Below are 15544 nucleotides of genomic sequence, written 5' to 3'. Positions count from 1 at the left end.
CCAAAACTAGCATATTTTTATCCAGATCTTGAGGGGAAGTGGCAGAATTGTATAAGAGTGGATAATGGTAGAATGATAAAGTAAATCCCTTCACAGAGGTGCTCAGTAGCTATTGTGGCCTAAATACTGTAAGAAACGGTGAGTTTCTCAAATTCACAAGAAACGTAGAGGAGTCCAACAGTCTCAGTGCTCTCACTGATGGTATTGTATATTTTGTTTGTTCTGGTGACAGAGAAAGAGCTTCATTTAATGAAATTTTCTACATCAATGTGGATGTCTCCAGCCGTAGGTTTGACTTTAAAGAACCTCTTCAGTAGTGAGAATGTACAAACCAGCTATAACACATGCTTTTGGCACTGAGCCATAAACTATGTTATACTTGGCTCACTAATGATGCTGAACCCATTAAAACTAGCAATGGTTTTTACATCTTTAAAATTTGAGCTGAAAGTCGTTAAAGGAAGCTGGTATGATAATGACAGCATCTCTAAGGGTTCCCCCAAGATGGACTTTTGTGCTTCCCTTCATTTTTCTAAGAACCATAGTGTACCTCCCCTGAAGAGACACTCATAACTCTGCCCTTGTACTCCATCTAGGCCTTTGGTTTTCCTGCATTCAGCACCACCATGAATGACCATACTCCATGTCTAAATGGGCACTTACATTGTCAAATTTGCATCTATTTAGATGTTCAATATCAAAAACTAATTTGTTGGGCTTCCCTGGTGGCGCAGTGGTTGAGAGTCCGCCTGCCGATGCAGGGGACACGGTTTCGTGCCCCAGTCCGGGAAGATCCCACATGCCGCGGAGCGGCTGGGCCCGTGAGCCATGGCCGCTGAGCCTGCGTGTCCGGAGCCTGTGCTCCACAACGGGAGAGGCCACAATAGTGAGAGGCCCGCATACCGAAAAACAACAACAACAAAAAACAACAATTAATTTGTTGAGGAGATGGGTTTAATTAGTTATGCATATGAGATCTCAATAGTTTTATGCTATAAGCTTCATATCAGGTAATAAAGTGACAGAATCAATCGCATAGGTACTACACTGGAGATCCTACTTTCTCCACTTAAAAATGAGAGGATAATATCATGTCTTCATTAGAAAGAACAGCATTATTTCTTATTAACTTGATTCATTTTTTTAAAATTTCCTATTTATTTCAACTATGTTTCAATCACTCTCATAATATGTAGAGATATATCTGTCTCTTAAATTGAATTTGGAAATACAAAACTCCAATAATATAAGTTCTTAACATTCACAGAAAATATGCCAAATTTTCTAAACCTTTCCCCACACAGGCACCCACATCTTTCTTGTTAGAGTCTTTGTGCACAAGCTACCATAACAGACTATGTGTTCACGTCCCTCCCTAGTTCAAAAGAAAACATAAGCTACAGAAGGCAGTATATGACAGAGTCCTTCTGGCTCTTGCAGGCTTCAAATACACTTCTAATAAACATGAACTTCAACCTTCAGATAAGTATTGATTTAACCTGCAAAATCATATCAAAAGAAATATTATTTAACCATTGACCAACATGTCACTGTTTTCCAAGCAGGTGCGTCTTTTACTAATGTCAGAATTTTGAAGAATGTCTTAAGATTAAAAAAAAAAAAAAAAACTTTTTCTCTTCTTCTTGAAGCAAAGAAAAACTAAAAATTTTGTAATTCTTATCTAGAAGATAACTCCATTCCATTCAATTAATGCTTGACTTTTACGTTCTTATATTCATAAACCTGCTCTTTATTTCATCAAATGAAGTTTACATCCGGCTTTGGTGACTGTTAATCCATGCTGTCATGAGCAAGGCCACTTGTGGACAGAGGAAGCACTGCTACTAGAAGCTTTTGCTTGGGATTTTTATTCCTTTCTTTTATTTGTTATGAAAAGACATATACATGGCATTTTGATTCTTCAAAATCATCTTGTAGATAAACACTTATTCCTACTCAAACATTATCAGCTTTTAGCAGAAATGAATTCTTGACACACTGTTTTGTAGGTAATTAGCCAGTTCAGTAACCTGCAGAAGCAGAAAATAAATGCATACCTAAGGGTGAGTGACCAATATCTGAGATACTAAGCATTTCCTTTTTGAACTACACAGTCTATATTTAATATAGGATTTAAAATTAGTCACTGCCAATAGAACTGGTAGGAAAGACAAGAACTCTTTAAAAATGAGAGAAATTTAATCTTTATAAAGCCTTCATCGTTAGTGTCATTCCTATATATAACCTTAAAGGCATACAGATGTGAGTAATCATTTTAAATGATCCTTATTAAACATTTCAAATATTAACCACTAAAATAAAAATTATTACTTTATACTAAGACATGCTTATTCTCACTCTTTTTGAAGTGTGCAAAGAGAGAATACAGAGTTTTCTTTGCTTCATGATTACTGACACTTTCTGGAGCATGCAAGGAAAGAACACAGTTTGAAGAGAATAAGGTCTAAGAGAGAACATAATGCAGAAATGCTTTACAGTTGAACAAAGGCAAAAATTGCCCATTGAAGAGTGAGGTTGTATAGTCACATTATACAAAGATGACCCATAAAGAGTCTGGCCTCATAAAAACCAGAAAAGAAGGGCATTTCAAAAAAAGAGAGATTTTGTTATAAATACCCTAAGCAAATGAACCAAATAAAGAATGAAATGCAACCTCCGGATATAAAAATATTCGAGAGTTAGGTGAATTTTACACGTGGTATTAAGAGCAGAAAGGAACTGGACTTGGGGAGAGTTAATTTCTCTTTCAATAAGGTTGGCATGGTCAAAGGAAGTGGAACATTACCCTCCAGGAAGGATAAAAATAATATTTATCATTTATGATGTTGTTGTTTTGGTTGTTAAAGGTGGAAGAGACTTTGGCAGAAGGCAGCTACTTTGCAAGTTCTCCATTAGTGTTACTGGAACTAGCACTTCCAGCCTGACAGAGGCAGCTACAGTAGAGGGGGGTTTTGAACTATATCAATGGAAGAAGGACAAACAATACAGCAAGTTCTTAGAAGAGTAGGAAAAAAATGTGTTCAGAGGACTGCAAAAGTTTAAGGAAAGGTGAGCAATATAAGTGAGGAATTTATTAAGTTGATAGTGAGGATCAGAGAAAGTTACGGACTTCCAAGTGTAAGAACATTTAAATAAGAGGGTACGCATCTGCCATAAGAGGTGTCCTATTTTGGAAGAGGTTGGTAGAACAAAATGAAGCAAAGTCTGGGGAAAATGTATTTCCTTAATTTATTTTGTTGCAAGTGAACTGAACTTTTTCTTAGTAAAAAGGAAGTGACAAAGAAAAAAGGAAATTTACAAAATTAGAGAGGAGATTTCAGTTTTCGTTATGCCACCCTCGTGTCTTTCTCCTGGGAATTCCACTCAGAAGGTTCAACTATCTAATGGCTTACAGTGATTACAACTGGGCTTACATTGAGAACTCACCTCTTGAACACATCTGCATTCTGTGCTAAGGTCTTTTCAGAGAGCTTACATACTAGGTCCTAAGTGCTACTACAGACCCTACAAGGACGTTCAGTAAATGAGACATAAGGTGACAAAACTGTTCCCTCGGGTCTGAGGTACTGATACCAAGAGAAGCAGAGAGTTCTCCTGCAGTTGGAAAGGGAAATCCTAGGAAGGTGTATATGGAGTTTGAATGGAAGTAGAAATTTTGACCTGATAAACTAATACAGTTTGCAGTCTAAGTAATTTCATAACATTGCTAGCTTTTACCTTTAGATTATGCTTAGACAAGGAGGGAGGTCTCTAAGGAAGAAATTGGTGCAGGTTCTGCAAGCCTGATGATCATGCACATTTATGCAGCTTGTGCATTACATGGGGGTTCCTGACCAAGGGGGATGAAAGAGGAAGAATCAAGCTTGTGCTCTGCATTATAAGGCTTGCCCCCGGTACCATTCACCTGTATGCAAAATACTGTCTATTCACCAACTCATCCAGGGCAGGGCTGCACCCATCCAGAAGGACAACTGTTTTCTCATTTACAGAAAGCTGCCTTATGGGTTATAAAAAAGACTTGAGCAGGGGCAGTCTTTGCCTCTCTCACACAGGATACGGACTATGTTCTTATCCCATAGTCTCCTACTTTATATCTGATCAGATATCAATATGGATCAAAATAATTTTATCACTATGTTAAATATTAAATATAGGTTTAAATTAGGTATATAATATGAATCCACAATAAATAATATAAAAGTGTAAAATATCAGCAAAAGACAGATAAAAGAATAAAACAAGGTTGAATGCTGAACTAGAATAAAATTACCAAAAAATATTAGGTATATGAATATACGAGAAGAAAAGTATGATGCTTAATATATTTCCTATAGATATGTTTATACATTTAAAAAGTCAGATCGCGTAACGGGAATTTCGAAAGAAATGAAGTGACACATGCAGGCAGCAGTACAAGGCCTCTGCTTGCTCCCAAGAGCAGTGAACAAGAGGTTTCTACAGCTGAAGTCCAGTCACTCCCCACTATTTCTTTCCCCCAATTATCAAAAATAGGCTTTTGGTATAAGAGGTCCTCAGGTTGGAGGTGCTCAGGGAAGGGTTCTTTCTGCTCTATTCTTTCTCCTTGTGTATTTCCAAACTGCATCTGTATAGTTAGAATTGTAGGAACTTGCCCTGTGGGGTGTCAGGAAGAGGAGTTAATTAATCCTTTTCTGGACCGGGTAGGGAACTTCCTAAAGCTAGTTCCTAAGCTAAAATTAAATGTAAGTTTAACACCATTTCATTTAAAAGAGTCTTCAATAAACTACTAACAATATTATGATTTTAAGGTACCTTTTAAATATTCTAAAATAACTTAGCTCCACGTAGGGTAGACTTCAGAGAATAGTGCCTGGGCATCCAAAATGTATTTTCAAAAAGCTAAGCTGAGAGTGAGCCAGAGCCCCCGAATCAGCGGCTCCTTTAACCCCTTCCTGTCTGAGCAAAGAACAGACGTCCTCCAGCGACCTACACGCAGAGGCGGAGCCAAATCCAAACCTGAGTCCCTGGGAGCTGTGAGAACAAAGAAGAGAAAGGGAAATCTCTCCCAGCAGCCTCAGAAGCAGTGGATTAAAGCTCCACAATCAACTTGATGTACCCTGCATGTGTGGAATACATGAATAGACAACAAATCATCCCACATTGAGGAGGTGGATGTTGAGAGCAAGATTTATGATTTTTTCCCCTTTTCCTCTTTCTGTGAGTGTGTATGTGTATGCTTCTGTGTGAGATCTGTCTGTATAGCTTGGCTTCCACCATTTGTCCCAGGGTTCTATCCGTCCATTTTTTTTTTCTTTTTTTCTCTTAATAATTATTTTTTATTTTAATAACTTTATATTTTATCTTACTTTATTTTATTTTACTTTATCTTGTTTCTTTCTTTTTTTCCTTCCCTCCTTCCTTCCTTCCTCCCTCCCTCCCTCCTTTCTTTCTTTCTTTCTTTCTACTTCTACTAATTCTTTCTTTCTACTTTTTCTCCCTTTTATTCTGAGCCGTGTTCATGAAAGGCTCTTGGTGCTGCAGCCTGGAGTTAGTGCTGTGCCTCTGAGGTGGGAGAACCAACTTCAGGACACTGGTCCACAAGAGACCTCCCAGCTCCACATAATATCAAACGGCGAAAATCTCCTAGAGATCTCCATCTCAACACCAGCACCCAGCTTCACTCAATGACCAACAAACTACAGTGCTGGACATCCTATGCCAAACAACTAGCAAGACAGGAACACAACCCCACCCATTAGCAGAGAGGCTGCCTAAACTCATAATAAGGCCACAGACACCCCAAAACACACCACCAGACCTGGACTTGCCCACCAGAGAGAAAAGATCAAGCCTGATCCACCAGAACACAGGGACTAGTCCCCTCCACCAGGAAGCCTACACAACCCACTGAACCAACCTTAGCCACTGGGGACAGACACCAAAAACAATGGGAACTACAAACCTGCAGCCTGCAAAAAGGAGACCCCAAACACAGTAAGACAAGCAAAATGAGAAGACAGAAAAACACACATCAGATGAAGGAGCAAGATAAAAACCCACCAGACCTAACAAATGAGGAAGAAATAGGCAGTCTACCTGAAAAAGAATTCAGAATAATGATAGTAAAGATGATCCAAAATCTTGGAAATAGAATAGACAAAATGCAAGAAACATTTAACAAGGACCTAGAAGAACTAAAGAGCAAACAAACAATGATGAACACCACAATAAATGAAATGAAAAATGCCCAAGATGGGATCAATAGCAGAATAACTGAGGCAGAAGAACGGATAAGTGACCTGGAAGATAAAATAGTGGAAATAACTAGTGCAGAGCAGAATAAAGAAAAAAGAATGAAAAGAACTAAGGACAGTCTCAGACACCTCTGAGACAACATTAAATGCACCAACATTCGAATTATAGGGGTTCCAGAAGAAGAAGAGAAAAAGAAAGGGAATGAGAAAATATTTAAAGAGATTATACTTGAAAACTTCCCTAATATGTGAAAGGAAATAGTTAATCAAGTTCAGGAAGCACAGAGAGTCCCATACAGGATAAATCCAAGGAGAAATATGCCAAGACACATATTAATCAAACTGTCAAAAATTAAATACAAAGAAAATATATTAAAAGCAGCAAGGGAAAAACAACAAATAACACACAAGAGAATCCCCATAAGGTTAACAGCTGATCTTTCACCAGAAACTCTGCAAGCCAGAAGGGACTGGCAGGACATATTTAAAGTGATGAAGGAGAAAAACCTGCAACCAAGATTACTCTACCCAGCAAGGATCTCATTCAGATTTGATGGAGAAATTAAAACCTTTACAGACAAGCAAAAGCTGAGAGAGTTCAGCACCACCAAACCAGCTTTACAACAAATGCTAAAGGAACTTCTCTAGGCAAGAAACACAAGAGAAGGGAAAGACCTACAATAACAAACCCAAAATAATTAAGAACATGGGAATAGGAACGTATATATCGATAATTACCTTAAATGTAAATGGACTAAATGCTCCCACCAAAAGACACAGATTGGCTGAATGGATACAAACACAAGACCCATATATATGTTGTCTACAAGAGACCCACTTCAGACCTAGAGACACATACAGAGTGACAGTAAGGGGATGGAAATAGATATTCCATGCAAATGGAAACCAAAAGAAAGCTGGAGTAGCAATTCTCATATCAGACAAAATAGACTTTCAAATAAAGACTATTACAGGAGATAAAGAAGGACACTACATAATGATCAAGGGATTGATCCAAGAAGAAGATATAACAATTGTAAATATTTATGCATCCAACATAGGAGCACCTCAATACATAGGGGAAAAAAAAACAAAAACATAGGGCAAATGCTAACACCCATAAAAGGGGAAATCGACAGTAACACATTCATAGTAGGGGACTTTAACACCCAACTTTCACCAATGGACAGATCATCCACAATGAAAATAAATAAGGATACATAAGCTTTAAATGATACATTAAACAAGATGGACTTAATTGATAATTATAGGACACTCCATCCAAAAATAACAGAATACACGTTTTTCTCAAGTGCTCATGGAACATTCTCCAGGATAGATCATATCTTGGGTCATATCAAGCCTTGGTAAATTTAAGAAAATTGAAATTGTATCAAGTATCTTTTCCGACCACAACACCATGAGACTAGATATCAATTACAGGAAAAGATCTGTAAAAAATACAAACACATGGAGGCTAAACAATACACTACTTAATAACAAAGTGATCACTGAAGAAATCAAAGAGGAAATTAAAAAATACCTAGAAACAAATGACAATGGAGACACGACGACCCAAAACCTATGGGATGCAGCAAAAGCAGTTCTAAGAGGGAAGTTTATAGCAATACAGCCCACCTTAAGAAACAGGAAACATCTCGAATAAACAACCTAACCTTGCACCTAAAGCAATTAGAGAAAGAAGAACAAAAAATCCCCAAAGTTAGCAGAAGGAAAGAAATCATAAAAATCAGATCAGAAATAAATGAAAAAGAAATGAAGGAAAGGATAGCAAAGATCAGTAAAATTAAAAGCTGGTTCTCTGAGAAGATAAACAAAATAGATAAACCATTAGCCAGGCTCATCAAGAAAAAAAGGGAGAAGATTCAAATCAATAGAATTAGAAATGAAAAAGGAGAAGTAACAACTGACACTGCAGAAATACAAAAGATCATGAGAGATTACTACAAGCAACTCTATGCCAATAAAATGGACAACCTGGAAGAAGTGGACAAATTCTTAGAAAGGCACAACCTGCCAAGACTGAATCAGGAAGAAATAGAAAATATGAACAGACCAATCACAAGCACTGAAATTGAAACAGTGATCAAAAATCTTCCAACAAACAAAAGCCCAGGACCAGATGGCTCCACAGGTAAATTCTATCAAACATTTAGAGAAGATCTAACACCTATCCTTCTTAAACTCTTCCAATATATAGCAGAGGGAGGAACACTCCCAAACTCATTCTACGAGGCCACCATCACCCTGATACCTAAACCAGACAAGGATGTCACAAAGAAAGAAAACTATAGGCCAATATCACTGATGAACATAGATGCAAAAATCCTCAACAAAATACTAGCAAACAGAATCCAACAGCACATTAAACGGATCATACACCATGATCAAGTGGGGTTTATTCCAGGAATGCAAGGATTCTTCAATATATGCAATTCAATCAACGTGATACCCCATATTAACAAACTGAAGGAGAAGAACAATATGATCATCTCAATACATGCAGAGAAAGCTTTCGACAAAATTCAACACCCATTTATGATAAAAACCCTGCAGAAAGTAGGCATAGAGGGAACTTTCCTCAACATAATAAAGGCCATATATGACAAACACACAGCCAACATCATCCTCAATGGTGAAACACTGAAAGCATTTCCACTAAGATCAGGAACAAGACAAGGTTGCCCACTCTCACCACTCTTATTCAACATAGGTTGGAAGTTCTAGGCACAGCAATCAGAGAAGAAAAAGAAATAAAAGGAATCCAAATCCAAAAAGAAGAAATAAAGCTGTCACTGTTTGCAGATGATATGATACTATACATAGAGAATCCTAAAGATGCTACCAGAAAACTACTAGATCTAATCAATGAATTTGGTAAAGTAGCAGGATACAAAATTAATCCACAGAAATCTCTGGCATTCCTATACACTAATGATGAAAAATCTGAAAGTGAAATCAAGAAAACACTCCCATTTACCACTGCAATAAAAAGAATAAAATATCTAGGAGTAAACCTACCTAAGGAGACAAAAGACCTGTATGCAGAAAATCATAAGACACTGATGAAAGAAATTAAAGATGATACAAATAGATGGAGAGATATAACATGTTCCTGGATTGGAAGAATCAACATTGTGAAAATGACTCTACTACCCAAAGCAATCTATAGATTCAATGAAATCCCTATCATACTACCACTGGCATTTTTCACAGAGCTAGAACAAAAAATTTCACAATTTGTATGGAAACATAAAAGACCCCAAATAGCCAAAGCAATCTTGAGAATGAAAAATGGAGCTGGAGGAATCAGGCTCCCTGACTTCAGACTATACTACAAAGCTACAGTAATCAAGACAGTATGGTACTGTCACAAAAACAAAAGATAGATCAATGGAACAGGATAGAAAGCCCAGAGATAAACCCACGCACATATGGTCACGTTATCTTTGATAAAGGAGCCAAGAACATACAGTGGAGAAAAGACAGCCTCTTCAATAAGTGGTGCTGGGAAAACTGGACAGTTTACATGTAATACATGTAAATGTATTTAATTAGAACAGTCCCTAACACCATACACAAAAATAAACTCCAAATGGACTAAAGACCTAAATATAAGGCCAAACACTATCAAACTCTTAGAGGAAAACATATGCAGAACACTCTATGACATAAATCACAGCAAGATCCTTTTTGACCCACCTCCTAGAGAAATGGTAATAAAAACCAAAATAAACAGATGGGACCTAATGAAACTTCAAAGCTTTTGCACAGCAAAGGAAACCATAAACAAGACCAAAAGAAAACCCTCAGAATGGGAGAAAATATTTGCAAATGAAGCAACTGACAAAGGATTAATCTCCAAAATTTACAAGCAGCTCATGCAGCTCAATAACAAAAAAACAAACAACCCAATCCAAAAATGGGCAGAAGACCTAAATACACATTTCTCCAAAGAAGATATACAGATTGCCAACAAACACATGAAAGGATGCTCAACATCACTAATCATTAGAGAAATGCAAATCAAAACTACAATGAGATATCGTCTCACAGCAGTCAGAATGGCCATCATCAAAAAATCTAGAAACAATAAATGCTGGAGAGGGTGTGGAGAAAAGGGAACCCTCCTGCACTGTTGGTGGGAATGTAAATTGATACAGCCACTGTGGAGAACAGTATGGAGGCTCCTTAAAAAACTACAAATAGAACTACCATATGACCCAGCAATCCCACTACTGGGCATATACCCTGAGAAAACCATAATTCAAAAAGAGTCATGTACCAAAATGTTCATTGCAGCTCTATTTACAATAGCCCGGAGATGGAAACAACCTAAGTGTCCATCATCGGATGAATGGATAAAGATTTGGCACATATATACAATGGAATATATTACTCAGCCATAAAAAGAAACGAAATTGAGCTATTTGTAATGAGATGGATAGACCTAGAGTCTGTCATACAGAGTGAAGTAAGTCAGAAAGAGAAAGACAAATACGGTATGCTAACACATATATATGGAATTTAAGAAAAAAAAAATGTCATGAAAAACGTAGGGGTAAAACAGGAATAAAGACACAGACCTAGTAGAGAATGAACTTGAGGATATGGGGAGGGGGAAGGGTAAGCTGTGACAAAGCGAGAGAGAGGCATGGACATATATACACTACCAAACGTAAGGTAGATAACTAGTGGGAAGCAGCCGCATAGCACAGGGAGATCAGCTCGGTGCTTTGTGACCACCTGGAGGGGTGGGATAGGGAAGGTGGGAGAGAGGGAGACGCAAGAGGGAAGAGATATGGGGACATATGTATATATATAACTGATTCATTTTGTTGTAAAGCAGAAACTAACACACCATTGTAAAGCAATTATGCTCCAATAAAGATGTTAAAAAAGAAAAAAAAGCTAAGCTGATAAAAGATGATCAGTACTGCAGAGTTAAAAAGCTGAGGAAAAAATATCTGTAGGTATTCATCAGATAAAATGGTGGATATTAGCATGGGTAGGACATTAGTTGCTTTGAAAAAACAGTTTCTTGTCTGTTTTTCTAATTGATAAAGATTATCCTGCATGCTTACTCAAGTAGAGCAAATTATTAATCATTTCGTTATCAATATTTTTGTAACTTTTGTTAAGTACTTTATGTATACATTTGCGTAATGAGTTTTAAAACTGTCAGAAGAAACATATTTTTATTTTTCTGCTGTTGGTAGACTCAGGAATTGAAATTCAGCCATGGCTCCTCATTTCACCAACAATAAATTTCTGACCAAATCTCTCTGCAAGTTTTGTAAGATTATCTGCAGTATTCTTTTTTTTTTTTTTTTTTGCAATACGTGGGCCTCTCTCACCGCTGTGGCCTCTCCCGTTGTGGAGCACAGGCTCCGGACGCGCAGGCCCAGCGGCCATGGCCCACAGGCCCTGCCGCTCCACGGTATGTGGGATCTTCCCGGACTGGGGTACGATCCCGTGTCCCCTGCATCGGCAGGCAGACTCTCAACCACTGCGCCACCAGGGAAGCCCTGCACTATTCTTTTTAATTACAGCACTTATATGCATTACTCTGTGGCTATTTTACATCTAATTAGGTTTATTTGAAAAAGTTAGTTACATGCTACTCATTTTCTTTCACTTACTATTTTATCACAGTGGATTCTCAGTGAACCGAGATACAGGTATTGTTAATAAATATATCATAAAACATAAAGTTTAGACTTTGACAGTATATTTTTCAGTGTGCTGTCAGATTTACGTATTATTTTGTTATTTTTTTAACCCCTGAGGATAATTTATATTTTTGCTCATATTCTACAAAATATAATGAATATTCATGTTGAGTAAGCATGTATATTCCATGTAGTTTCCTATTACAGTCATTTTGTTTCATTGAGGGATTAAAGAAGTAAGAGGTGATTATTGCTGTACAGATAATAAAAAAGACATCAGCCATCACCATAATATCCATCAACACAATAACACATCGAGCGTCCATAAATATGTGGTGCCCTGCTGGCATTCCATAAACCAAATTATATAGCCTAGTTCCGAGAACTCTATAAACTCATGATCACTGACAAAAACATGCCCTTATAATCCAGCCAAAAAACATGAACAGAATAAACTTTTAGACATACATAAATACCAATAATGATCACCACTAAAATAAATAGTGTTTTATATGGTAAAACTACTTATTACACCCGAATTTAAAAGAAATAAAATTAAAAACTAATACCATCCTGTCTTTATGAAATCTTTAATTAACCTGACTGGCCATTTCAGGATGAGGAAGACAAAAAATATTCTCATCCCATAAAGGATATAAGGTGCTGTACATGTTCTTTCTATTCAGCTAAGATGCTGTCTGATTATCAAGTAAAACCTGCACCTCAACAAATCTTTCAAGAATCCTTTTTTTTATTTATCTCTTGCAATTGAAAGAACAAAAGCCATGCTTGCACACTCTCCTGCATGAGGAATAGCCTCCTTATTTGGCTTGTCAGGCACTTTCAGAGAGGCTGAACACTTAGGAATGTAAATAATGAACACCTCTTGCAAATCTAAGGCATCTTGGTAAGTGGATGCTTTTGTTGACTAATGAAGTTCCAGATGTGAAGATGAGTGTTCACAACTCATGAAATAGTCCAGTATTGTTGATTTAAGAAGATGGGCTGTACATTCTATAAATTAATCAGTAGGCTTCATTTATTAAGATTTATGAGCTACATCAAAGCATTCATGTTTTATAATTATATCAAACTCTCTCAAATCAAAGAAACTAGGTAATGTGTATATAGGAATATATTTTTGGCTGACTCCCTCATGAGATAGCAGAGAACTAAGTGGGTTTACTCCCTTCCCGCTACTCTAAACCTACCTGATCTTTGACATAAGCCTATGTTTAGAGAATTAAGTCCTGTATCAGGATATTGTTTACAAAATATGATATTTTATAAAAGGTAGATAAAAATTCCTCCCCTGAGAGATTTGGGGGAAAATTAATTGAGTAAATAGATATGTCTGTACATCACAGATCTAGCCCATACCTTGTACATCATAAATCCTCAGAAAATATTAATCTTCTTGCTTTCTCATATTCTTTTCTCAAACCAATTAGTTCAATCAAGTAATAATAAAGTTCCTTAGAAGTCAGAAAAAAGCAGAATAATGTTAGAAATCATTTATAAATTACATGATTGCACAAAAGTTAATTTTATTTAAAAACATAATTCCTCCTAGATATTTTTGAGGTTTTATTATCTTCTAGAACAGAAACACTGTCACTCATATTATTCAAATAAAATTCAGATACATTAAAATATAATTCTCCCGAGGAAATTAAATTGTATATAGTTTTATGTATCTAAAGAAATATGTTCCCAACTGATACCCAGATCAAAAAAGTCTCTGTCCAACAAAAATAATAATGTTCCCTGCATAATCCCATTCGAATTGCAAAATAAGTAAAAAGAGCAAAATATGGAGATAGTAGGCAACAAACCAAAATTCAGCAGTGCTGAATCCAGAAGAAAATAGAGGGAGATGATGGTCACAGGTTGTAAAGAAGTAGAATACTGCGTTAGAGGAAAACAAACTCTCTGAGGGACAGGATCAACAAAGACTCTGTAGAGAAAGTGAACTTTGACTTGATCTTATGCATAGATTAAGAATTTTCTCCAGTTTCTAGCAAGCATTTAGCCTAAGGAACTGACACAAATGAGAATGGTTTGGGATAAAGGCAGCACAAGTTTTATTGAAGAATATCCTTAGAATAAGAATCAGCAAAATGATGCCAGACCAGAATACAAAAAGACACCGCTGGCTAAGTGTTCTTAAATATCAAAAATAAGAAGTTTGAGAATTTATATAATAATTTTATTCAGTTGCTCTCTGCTTTTTATGTATTATTATCCAGAAAAGAGTCATGCTTAACACTGTATATATGATTTGTCATTTTCATTTATTTGTATATGTCTTTAGAAATATTTATGTTAGTCATTCTAAGCATTATTAAATAAGGATTAAGAATTTTATTAGAGCCCAGATTTATGATAGTGTAAGAAAAAGTTTACAATATTGTGTTTGTAGGAAACTTGAAGGAAGGGTTTAGACAAGTTTTTAAAATGGCATTTCAATAGTTCCAGTGAAATCAGGAAAATAAAAGGCATAGAGAGAGAAAGCACAGCGCATACATGTTGAAAAGCAAGGAATTGAGCTGGTTTGGACTAACTGTTATGTCAATTAAAAAGGCTGAAAGGACTTATCCTTAGCAAAATTATCTCCAGACAAAGATATATGGTATCTTAATTACCACATTAAAATGCATTTATTTTCTTAAAACGTGTAAGTAAGCAAGGAAGATGAAAGCATTTTCTTTAGTTGTCATAGTGATTTAACAGACCAACCTAAGGATTATTTCATTTTCTAGGATGTCATCATTACGAAGTTTAATGTTAGCTTGTGGAATATTGTTACAGAATCAAATATATGGTAGGATAATCTATGATTTTATTGTCCTGAAGGACATTACTAGTCTGGGTTCTAATGTAGTGAGCAATCTTAATTTAACAATTTTTTTCCTGTCTATAAAAATCCAGTTACAGAAATGCTGTTGGAATCAGTTTTCCCCCAATTATTAATGGGTTGAATAAAATATTTGGTATATTTTAACTTATATTTTATTATTTGTGTGAGTCATGTCTTTAACTTTTTGAATATTGTAATTTTATGAGCATTCATATTTTCCTCTAGAGAGGAAGTACAATATGGAAGCTTATCTGTCCTGGGTTTAAGGCAGAAGAAGGATATTTGTCAGAAGAGATCTCATTTCTCTTATGGTGTACTATCCTTTACGTCCCAATGTTGTACCAATTGGGTGCCAGAAAAGTTCTAGGCAAGAGACTTAACTGATTAAACCGTGGACCTTCTGGACAATAGACTGAATACAGAAAGCCAGGAAGAGCTCACATTGATGATAGTTTGACATTTCACATGGGAAATGTGATTTGCTTCTAATTTGGGAGAATATGGCTTGGTTGTACCTTAAGTGGACTTAGGTGGTCTTCTTTAACTTAGAGAATGTGCCACATGGCAGGGTCTATCTCTCAAGATAGTAGTTTCAGAACATGTAGTTTCAGAACACGGTTTGATTGCCTATAAAGAAGAAGTTCCTCAGGGCCAGAGGCATCAAAGTCAAAAAAAGATATCTAAAACCTGCATGCCAATATTAACTTATATTACAACCCATCCATATTGAATTGTGT

The sequence above is a fragment of the Monodon monoceros genome, unplaced genomic scaffold (assembly GCF_005190385.1).
Source record: "Monodon monoceros isolate NGI ecotype Baffin Bay Population unplaced genomic scaffold, NGI_Narwhal_1 Super_Scaffold_8, whole genome shotgun sequence".
Classification (NCBI taxonomy): domain Eukaryota; kingdom Metazoa; phylum Chordata; class Mammalia; order Artiodactyla; family Monodontidae; genus Monodon; species Monodon monoceros.
This window is presented reverse-complemented; position numbering follows the sequence as displayed.